We start from the raw sequence: 12,691 nt of genomic DNA, 5'->3' as shown, positions 1-12,691 counted from the left end.
TGTATATATAATGTGAGGGGTGGACTCACTTATGGGAGATACTGTATATATAATGTGAGGGGTGGACTCAGTTATGGGAGATACTGTATATATAATGTGAGGGGTGGACTCACTTATGGGATATACTGTATATATAATGTGAGGGGTGGACTCACTTATGGGAGATACTGTATATAATGTGAGGGGTGGAATCACTTAAGGAATATACTGTATATATAATGTGAGGGGTGGAATCACTTAAGGAATATACTGTATATATAATGTGAGGAGCGGAGTCACTTATAGGAGATACTGTATATATAATGTGAGGGGTGGACTCACTTATGGGAGATACTGTATATAATGTGAGGGGTGGACTCACTTATAGTAGATACTGTATATATAATGTGAGGGGTGGACTCACTTATGGGAGATACTGTATATATAATGTGAGGGGTGGACTCACTTATGGGAGATACTGTATATAATGTGAGGGGTGGACTCACTTATGGGAGATACTGTATATATAATGTGAGGGGTGGACTCACTTATGGGAGATACTGTATATATAATGTGAGGGGTGGACTCGCTTATGGGAGATACTGTATATATAATGTGAGGGGTGGACTCACTTATGGGAGATACTGTATATATAATGTGAGGGGTGGAGTCACTTATGGGAGATACTGTATATAATGTGAGGGGTGGACTCACTTATGGGAGATACTGTATATAATGTGAGGGGTGGACTCACTTATGGGAGATACTGTATATAATGTGAGGGGTGGAATCACTTATGGAATATACTGTATATATAATGTGAGGGGTGGACTCACTTATGGGAGATACTGTATATAATGTGAGGGGTGGAGTCACTTATGGGATATACTGTATATATATAATGTGAGGGGTGGACTCACTTATGGGAGATACTGTATATATAATGTGAGGGGTGGAGTCACTTATGGGATATACTGTATATATATAATGTGAGGGGTGGACTCACTTATAGGAGGTACTGTATATATAATGTGAGGGGTGGACTCAGTTATGGGAGATACTGTATATATAATGTGAGGGGTGGACTCACTTATGGGATATACTGTATATATAATGTGAGGGGTGGACTCACTTATGGGAGATACTGTATATAATGTGAGGGGTGGAATCACTTAAGGAATATACTGTATATATAATGTGAGGAGCGGAGTCACTTATAGGAGATACTGTATATATAATGTGAGGGGTGGACTCACTTATGGGAGATACTGTATATAATGTGAGGGGTGGACTCACATATAGTAGATACTGTATATATAATGTGAGGGTTGGACTCACTTATGGTATATACTGTATATATAATGTGAGGGGTGGACTCACTTATAGTAGATACTGTATATATAATGTGAGGGTTGGACTCACTTATGGGAGATACTGTATATATAATGTGAGGGGTGGACTCACTTATGGGAGATACTGTATATATAATGTGAGGGGTGGACTCACTTATGGGAGATACTGTATATATAATGTAAGGGGTGGACTCACTTATGGGAGATACTGTATATAATGTGAGGGGTGGACTCACTTATGGGAGATACTGTATATATAATGTGAGGGGTGGAGTCACTTACGGGAGATATTGTATATATAATGTGAGGGGTGGACTCACTTATGGGAGATACTGTATATATAATGTGAGGGGTGGACTCACTTATGGGAGATACTGTATATATAATGTGAGGGGTGGACTCACTTATGGGAGATACTGTATATAATGTGAGAGGTGGACTCACTTATGGGATATACTGTATATATAATGTGAGAGGTGGACTCACTTATAGGAGGTACTGTATATATAATGTGAGGAGCTGAGTCACTTATAGGAGATACTGTATATAATGTAATTGTGGACTCACTTATGGGAGATACTGTATATAATGTGAGGGGTGGAGTCACTTATAGGAGATACTGTATATATAATGTGAGGGGTGGACTCACTTATGGGAGATACTGTATATAAATAATGTGATGGGTGGAATCACTTATGGGATATACTGTATATAATGTGAGGGGTGGACTCACTTATGGGAGATACTGTATATATAATGTGAGGGGTGGACTCACTTATGGGAGATACTGTATATATAATGTGAGGGGTGGACTCACTTATTGGAGATACTGTATATATAATGTGAGGGGTGGACTCACTTATGGGAGATACTGTATATAAATAATGTGATGGGTGGAATCACTTATGGGATATACTGTATATAATGTGAGGGGTGGACTCACTTATGGGAGATACTGTATATATAATGTGAGGGGTGGACTCACTTATGGGAGATACTGTATATATAATGTGAGGGGTGGACTCACTTATGGGAGATACGGTATATATAATGTGAGGGTGGACTCACTTATGGGAGATACTGTATATATAAAGTGAGGGGTGGACTCACTTATGGGATATACTGTATATATAATGTGAGGGGTGGACTCACTTATGGGATATACTGTATATATAATGAGAGGGGTGGACTCACTTATGGGATATACTGTATATATAATGTGAGGGAGGACTCATTTATGGGAGATACTGTATATATAATGTGAGGGAGGACTCATTTATGGGAGATACTGTATATATAATGTGAGGGAGGACTCATTTATGGGAGATATTGTATATATAATGTGAGGGGTGGACTCACTTATGGGAGATACTGTATATATAATGTGAGGGGTGGACTCACTTATGGGAGATACTGTATATATAATGTGAGGGGTGGACTCACTTATGGGAGATACTGTATATAATGTGAGAGGTGGACTCACTTATGGGATATACTGTATATATAATGTGAGAGGTGGACTCACTTATAGGAGGTACTGTATATATAATGTGAGGAGCTGAGTCACTTATAGGAGATACTGTATATAATGTAATTGTGGACTCACTTATGGGAGATACTGTATATAATGTGAGGGGTGGAGTCACTTATAGGAGATACTGTATATATAATGTGAGGGGTGGACTCACTTATGGGAGATACTGTATATAAATAATGTGATGGGTGGAATCACTTATGGGATATACTGTATATAATGTGAGGGGTGGACTCACTTATGGGAGATACTGTATATATAATGTGAGGGGTGGACTCACTTATGGGAGATACTGTATATATAATGTGAGGGGTGGACTCACTTATTGGAGATACTGTATATATAATGTGAGGGGTGGACTCACTTATTGGAGATACTGTATATATAATGTGAGGGGTGGACTCACTTATGGGAGATACTGTATATAAATAATGTGATGGGTGGAATCACTTATGGGATATACTGTATATAATGTGAGGGGTGGACTCACTTATGGGAGATACTGTATATATAATGTGAGGGGTGGACTCACTTATGGGAGATACTGTATATATAATGTGAGGGGTGGACTCACTTATGGGAGATACGGTATATATAATGTGAGGGTGGACTCACTTATGGGAGATACTGTATATATAAAGTGAGGGGTGGACTCACTTATGGGATATACTGTATATATAATGTGAGGGGTGGACTCACTTATGGGATATACTGTATATATAATGTGAGGGGTGGACTCACTTATGGGAGATACTGTATATATAATGTGAGGGGTGGAGTCACTTATGGGAGATACTGTATATATAATGTGAGGGGTGGAGTCACTTATGGGAGATACTGTATATATATATATATAATGTGAGGGGTGGAGTCACTTATGGGAGATACTGTATATATATATATATATATAATGTGAGGGGTGGACTCACTTATGGGAGATACTGTATAAAATATGAGGGGTGGACTCACTTATGGGAGATACTGTATATATAATGTGAGGGGTGGACTCACTTATGGGAGATACTGTATATAATGTGAGGGGTGGACTCACTTATGGGATATACTGTATATATAATGTGAGGAGTGGACTCACTTATGGGATATACTGTATATATAATGTGAGGAGTGGACTCACTTATGGGATATACTGTATATATAATGTGAGGGGTGGACTCACTTATGGGATATACTGTATATATAATGTGAGGGGTGGACTCACTTATGTCAGATACTGTATATATAATGTGAGGAGTGGACTCACTTATGGGAGATACTGTATATATAATGTGAGGGGTGGACTCACTTATGGGAGATACTGTATATATAATGTGAGGGGTGGAATCACCTATGGGAGATACTGTATATAATGTGAGGGGTGGACTCACTTATGGGATATACTGTATATATAATGTGAGGGGAGGACTCACTTATGGGAGATACTGTATATAATGTGAGGGGTGGACTCACTTATGGGAGATACTGTATATAATGTGAGGGGTGGACTCACTTATGGGAGATACTGTATATAATGTGAAGGGGTGGAATCACTTATGGGAGATACTGTATATATATAATGTGAGGGGCGGACTCACTTATGGGAGATACTGTATATAATGTGAGGGGTGGACTCACTTATGGGAGATACTGTATATATAATGTGAGGGGTGGACTCACTTATGGGAGATACTGTATATATATAATGTGAGGGGTGGACTCACTTATGGGAGTTACTGTATATAATGTGAGGGGTGGACTCACTTATTGGAGATACTGTATATAATGTGAAGGGGTGGAATCACTTATGGGAGATACTGTATATATATAATGTGAGGGGTGGACTCACTTATGGGAGATACTGTATATATATAATGTGAGGGGTGGACTCACTTATGGGAGATACTGTATAAAATATGAGGGGTGGACTCACTTATGGGAGATACTGTATATATAATGTGAGGGGTGGACTCACTTATGGGAGATACTGTATATAATGTGAGGGGTGGACTCACTTATGGGATATACTGTATATATAATGTGAGGAGTGGACTCACTTATGGGATATACTGTATATATAATGTGAGGAGTGGACTCACTTATGGGATATACTGTATATATAATGTGAGGGGTGGACTCACTTATGGGATATACTGTATATATAATGTGAGGGGTGGACTCACTTATGTCAGATACTGTATATATAATGTGAGGAGTGGACTCACTTATGGGAGATACTGTATATAATGTGAGGGGTGGACTCACTTATGGGAGATACTGTATATATAATGTGAGGGGTGGACTCACTTATGGGAGATACTGTATATATAATGTGAGGGGTGGAATCACCTATGGGAGATACTGTATATAATGTGAGGGGTGGACTCACTTATGGGATATACTGTATATATAATGTGAGGGGCGGACTCACTTATGGGAGATACTGTATATATATAATGTGAGGGGCGGACTCACTTATGGGAGATACTGTATATAATGTGAGGGGTGGACTCACTTATGGGAGATACTGTATATATAATGTGAGGGGTGGACTCACTTATGGGAGATACTGTATATATAATGTGAGGGGCGGAGTCACTTATGGGAAATACTGTATATCATGTGAGGGGTGGACTCACTTATGGGAAATACTGTATATCATGTGAGGGGTGGACTCACTTATGGGAGATACTGTATATAATGTGAAGGGGTAAAATCACTTATGGGAGATACTGTATATATATAATGTGAGGGGTGGACTCACTTATGGGAGTTACTGTATATAATGTGAGGGGTGGACTCACTTATTGGAGATACTGTATATAATGTGAAGGGGTGGAATCACTTATGGGAGATACTGTATATATATAATGTGAGGGGTGGACTCACTTATGGGAGATACTGTATATATATAATGTGAGGGGTGGAGTCACTTATGGGAGATACTGTATATAATGTGAGGGGTGGACTCACTTATGGGAGATACTGTATATATAATGTGAGGGGTGGACTCACTTATTGGAGATACTGTATATATAATGTGAGGGGTTGACTCACTTATGGGAGATACTGTATATATAATGTGAGGGGTGGACTCACTTATGGGAGATACTGTATATATAATGTGAGGGGTGGACTCACTTATGGGAGATACTGTATATATAATGTGAGGGGTGGACTCACTTATGGGAGATACTGTATATATAATGTGAGGGGTGGACTCACTTATGGGAGATACTATATATATAATGTGAGGGGTTGAGTCACTTAAGGGAGATACTGTATATAATGTGAGGGGTGGATCACTTATGGGAGATACTGTATATATAATGTAAGGGGTGGACTCATTTATGGGAGATACTGTATATATAATGTGAGGGGTGGATCACTTATGGGAGATACTGTATATAATGTAAGGGGTGGACTCACTTATGGGAGATACTGTATATATAATGTGAGGAGTGGACTCACTTATGGGAGATATTGTAAATAATGTGAGGGGTGGACTCACTTATGGGAGATACTGTATATATAATGTGAGGGGTGGACTCATTTATGGGAGATACTGTATATAATGTGAGGGGTGTACTCACTAATGGGAGATACTGTATATATAATGTGAGGGGTGGACTCACTTATGGGAGATACTGTATATAATGTGAGGGGTGGACTCACTAATGGGAGATACTGTATATATAATGTGAGGGGTGGACTCACTTATGGGAGATACTGTATATAATGTGAGGGGTGGACTCACTAATGGGAGATACTGTATATATAATGTGAGGGGTGGAAACACTTATGGAAGATACTGTATGTATAATGTGAGGGGTGAACTCACTTATGGGAGACACTGTATATAATGTGAGGGTGGACTCACTTATGGGATATACTGTATATATAATGTGAGGGGTGGACTCACTTATGGGAGATACTGTATATAATGTGAGTGTGGACTCACTTATGTCAGATACTGTATATATAATGTGAGGGGTGGACACACTTATGGGATATACTGTATATAATGTGAGGGGTGGACTCACTTATGGGATATACTGTATATATAATGTGAGGGAGGACTCATTTATGGGAGATACTGTATATATAATGTGAGGGAGGACTCATTTATGGGAGATATTGTATATATAATGTGAGGGGTGGACTCACTTATGGGAGATACTGTATATATAATGTGAGGGGTGGAGTCACTTATGGGAGATACTGTATATATAATGTGAGGGGTGGACTCACTTATGGGAGATACGGTATATATAATGTGAGGGTGGACTCACTTATGGGAGATACTGTATATATAAAGTGAGGGGTGGACTCACTTATGGGATATACTGTATATATAATGTGAGGGGTGGACTCACTTATGGGAGATACTGTATATATAATGTGAGGGGTGGAGTCACTTATAGGAGATACTGTATATATAATGTGAGGGGTGGAGTCACTTATGGGAGATACTGTATATATATATATATAATGTGAGGGGTGGAGTCACTTATGGGAGATACTGTATATATATATATATATATATAATGTGAGGGGTGGACTCACTTATGGGAGATACTGTATAAAATATGAGGGGTGGACTCACTTATGGGAGATACTGTATATAATGTGAAGGGGTAAAATCACTTATGGGAGATACTGTATATATATAATGTGAGGGGTGGACTCACTTATGGGAGTTACTGTATATAATGTGAGGGGTGGACTCACTTATTGGAGATACTGTATATAATGTGAAGGGGTGGAATCACTTATGGGAGATACTGTATATATATAATGTGAGGGGTGGACTCACTTATGGGAGATACTGTATATATATAATGTGAGGGGTGGACTCACTTATGGGAGATACTGTATATATAATGTGAGGGGTGGACTCACTTATGGGAGATGCTGTATATATAATGTGAGGGGTGGACTCACTTATGGGAGATACTGTATATATAATGTGAGGGGTGGACTCACTTATGGGAGATACTATATATATAATGTGAGGGGTTGAGTCACTTAAGGGAGATACTGTATATAATGTGAGGGGTGGATCACTTATGGGAGATACTGTATATATAATGTAAGGGGTGGACTCACTTATGGGAGATATTGTAAATAATGTGAGGGGTGGACTCACTTTTGGGAGATACTGTATATAATGTGAGGGGTGGAGTCACTTATGGGATATACTGTATATATAATGTGAGGGGTGGACTCATTTATGGGAGATACTGTATATAATGTGAGGGGTGGACTCACTAATGGGAGATACTGTATATATAATGTGAGGGGTGGACTCACTTATGGGAGATACTGTATATAATGTGAGGGGTGGACTCACTAATGGGAGATACTGTATATATAATGTGAGGGGTGGACTCACTTATGGGAGATACTGTATATAATGTGAGGGGTGGACTCACTAATGGGAGATACTGTATATATAATGTGAGGGGTGGAAACACTTATGGAAGATACTGTATGTATAATGTGAGGGGTGAACTCACTTATGGGAGATACTGTATATAATGTGAGGGTGGACTCACTTATGGGATATACTGTATATATAATGTGAGGGGTGGACTCACTTATGGGAGATACTGTATATAATGTGAGTGTGGACTCACTTATGTCAGATACTGTATATATAATGTGAGGGGTGGACACACTTATGGGATATACTGTATATAATGTGAGGGGTGGACTCACTTATGGGATATACTGTATATATAATGTGAGGGAGGACTCATTTATGGGAGATACTGTATATATAATGTGAGGGAGGACTCATTTATGGGAGATATTGTATATATAATGTGAGGGGTGGACTCACTTATGGGAGATACTGTATATATAATGTGAGGGGTGGAGTCACTTATGGGAGATACTGTATATATAATGTGAGGGGTGGACTCACTTATGGGAGATACGGTATATATAATGTGAGGGTGGACTCACTTATGGGAGATAATGTATATATAAAGTGAGGGGTGGACTCACTTATGGGAGATACTGTATATATAATGTGAGGGGTGGACTCACTTATGGGAGATACTGTATATATAATGTGAGGGGTGGAGTCACTTATGGGAGATACTGTATATATAATGTGAGGGGTGGAGTCACTTATGGGAGATACTGTATATATATATATATATATATAATGTGAGGGGTGGAGTCACTTAAGGGAGATACTGTATATATATATATATATAATGTGAGGGGTGGACTCACTTATGGGAGATACTGTATAAAATATGAGGGGTGGACTCACTTATGGGAGATACTGTATATATAATGTGAGGGGTGGACTCACTTATGGGAGATACTGTATATAATGTGAGGGGTGGACTCACTTATGGGATATACTGTATATATAATGTGAGGGGTGGACTCACTTATGGGATATACTGTATATATAATGTGAGGGGTGGACTCACTTATGGGATATACTGTATATATAATGTGAGGAGTGGACTCACTTATGGGATATACTGTATATATAATGTGAGGGGTGGACTCACTTATGGGATATACTGTATATATAATGTGAGGGGTGGACTCACTTATGTCAGATACTGTATATATAATGTGAGGAGTGGACTCACTTATGGGAGATACTGTATATAATGTGAGGGGTGGACTCACTTATGGGAGATACTGTATATATAATGTGAGGGGTGGACTCACTTATGGGAGATACTGTATATATAATGTGAGGGGCGGACTCACTTATGGGAGATACTGTATATAATGTGAAGGGTGGAGTCACTTATGGGAGATACTGTATATAATGTGAAGGGGTGGAATCACTTATGGGAGATACTGTATATATATAATGTGAGGGGCGGACTCACTTATGGGAGATACTGTATATAATGTGAGGGGTGGACTCACTTATGGGAGATACTGTATATATAATGTGAGGGGTGGACTCACTTATGGGAGATACTGTATATATAATGTGAGGGGCGGACTCACTTATGGGAAATACTGTATATAATGTGAGGGGTGGACTCACTTATGGGAGATACTGTATATAATGTGAAGGGGTGGAATCACTTATGGGAGATACTGTATATATATAATGTTAGGGGTGGACTCACTTATGGGAGATACTGTATATATAATGTGAGGGGTGGACTCACTTATGGGAGATACTGTATATATAATGTGAGGGGTGGAGTCACTTATGGGAGTTACTGTATATAATGTGAGGGGTGGACTCACTTATGGGAGATACTGTATATAATGTGAAGGGGTGGAATCACTTATGGAAGATACTGTATATATATAATGTGAGGGGTGGACTCACTTATGGGAGATACTGTATATATATAATGTGAGGGGTGGACTCACTTATGGGAGATACTATATATATAATGTGAGGGGTGGACTCACTTATGGGAAATACTGTATATATAATATGAGGGGTGGACTCACTTATGGGAGATACTGTATATATAATGTAAGGGGTGGACTCACCTATGGGAGATACTGTATATATAATGTAAGGGGTGGACTCACTTATGGGAGATATTGTAAATAATGTGAGGGGTGGACTCACTTATGGGAGATACTGTATATAATGTGAGGGGTGGAGTCACTTATGGGAGATACTGTATATAATGTGAGGGGTGGAGTCACTTAAGGGAGATACTGTATATAATGTGAGGGGTGGATCACTTATGGGAGATACTGTATATATAATGTAAGGGGTGGACTCACTTATGGGAGATATTGTAAATAATGTGAGGGGTGGACTCACTTATGGGAGATACTGTATATAATGTGAGGGGTGGAGTCACTTATGGGATATACTGTATATATAATGTGAGGGGTGGAATCACTTATGGAAGATACTGTATGTATAATGTGAGGGGTGAACTCACTTATGGGAGATACTGTATATAATGTGAAGGGTGGACTCACTTATGGGATATACTGTATATATAATGTGAGGGGTGGACTCACTTATGGGAGATACTGTATATAATGTGAGTGTGGACTCACTTATGTCAGATACTGTATATATAATGTGAGGGGTGGACACACATGGGATATACTGTATATATAATGTGAGGGAGGACTCATTTATGGGAGATACTGTATATATAATGTGAGGGAGGACTCATTTATGGGAGATATTGTATATAATGTAAGGGGTGGACTCACTTATGGGATATACTCTATATCTATAATGTGAAGGGTGGAATCACTTATGGGATATACTGTATATATAAAATGTGAGGGGTGGACTCACTTATGGGAGATACTGTATATATATAAAGTGAGGGGTGGACTCACTTATGGGAGATACTGTATATATAATGTGAGGGGAGGACTCATTTATGGTAGATACTGTATATAATGTGAGGGGTGGACTCACTTATGGTATATACTGTATATATAATGTGAGGGGTGGACTCACTTATGGGAGATACTGTATATATAATGTGAGGGGTGGAGTCACTTATGGGAGATACTGTATATATAATGTGAGGGGTGGAGTCACTTATGGGAGATACTGTATATATATATATAATGTGAGGGGTGGACTCACTTATGGGAGATACTGTATATATAATGTGAGGGGTGGACTCACTTATGGGATATACTGTATATATAAAGTGAGGGATGGACTCACTTATGGGAGATACTGTATATATAATGTGAGGGGTGGACTCACTTATGGGAGATACTATATATATATATATATATATATATATATATATATATATATATATATAATGTGAGGGGTTGAGTCACTTATGGGAGATACTGTATATAATGTGAGGGGTGGACTCACTTATGGGAGATACTGTATATAATGTGAGGGGTGGAATCACTTATGGTATATACTGTATATATAATGTGAGGGGTGAACTCACTTATGGGATATACTGTATATATAATGTGAGGGTGGACTCACTTATGGGAGATACTGTATATATAATGTGAGGGGTGGAGTCACTTATGGGAGATACTGTATATATAATGTGAGGGGTGGACTCACTTATGGGAGATACTGTATATATAATGTGAGGGCTGGAATCACCTATAGGAGATACTGTATATATAATGTGAGGGGTGGACTCACTTATGGGAGATACTGTATATATAAATTTAGGGGTGGACTCACTTATGGGAGATACTGTATATATAATGTGAGGGTGGACTCACTTATGGGAGATACTGTATATATAAAGTGAGGGGTGGACTCACTTATGGGAGATACTGTATATATAATGTGAGGGGTGGACTCACTTATGGAATATACTGTATATATAATGTGAGGGGTGGACTCACTTATGGGAGATACTGTATATATAATGTGAGGGAGGACTCATTTACGGTGGGAATTATACTGCCAAACTTGTGGGGGGGGGGGGGAATTATACTGCCAACCTTGTGGGGAGAATTATACTGCCAACCTTGTGGGGAGAATTATACTGTAAATCTTGTGGGGGGAATTATACTGCCAACCTTGTGGGGGGAATTATACTGCCAACCTTGTGGGGGGAATTATACTGCCAACCTTGTGGGAGGAATTATACTGCCAACCTTGTGGGGAGAATTATACTGCCAACCTTGTGGGGGGAATTATACTACCAACCTTGTGGGGGGAATTATACTGCCAACCTTGTGGGGGGAATTATACTGCCAACCTTGTGGGGAGAATTATACTGCCAACCTTCTGGGGGGAATTATACTGCCAACCTTGTGGGGTGAATTATACTGCCAACCTTGTGGGGTGAATTATACTGCCACCCTTGTGGAGGGAATTATACTGCCAACCTTGTGGGGGGAAGTATACTGC

The sequence above is a fragment of the Hyla sarda genome, chromosome 1 (genome assembly GCF_029499605.1).
Source record: "Hyla sarda isolate aHylSar1 chromosome 1, aHylSar1.hap1, whole genome shotgun sequence".
Classification (NCBI taxonomy): domain Eukaryota; kingdom Metazoa; phylum Chordata; class Amphibia; order Anura; family Hylidae; genus Hyla; species Hyla sarda.
Note: the sequence above shows the minus strand (reverse complement) of the source record.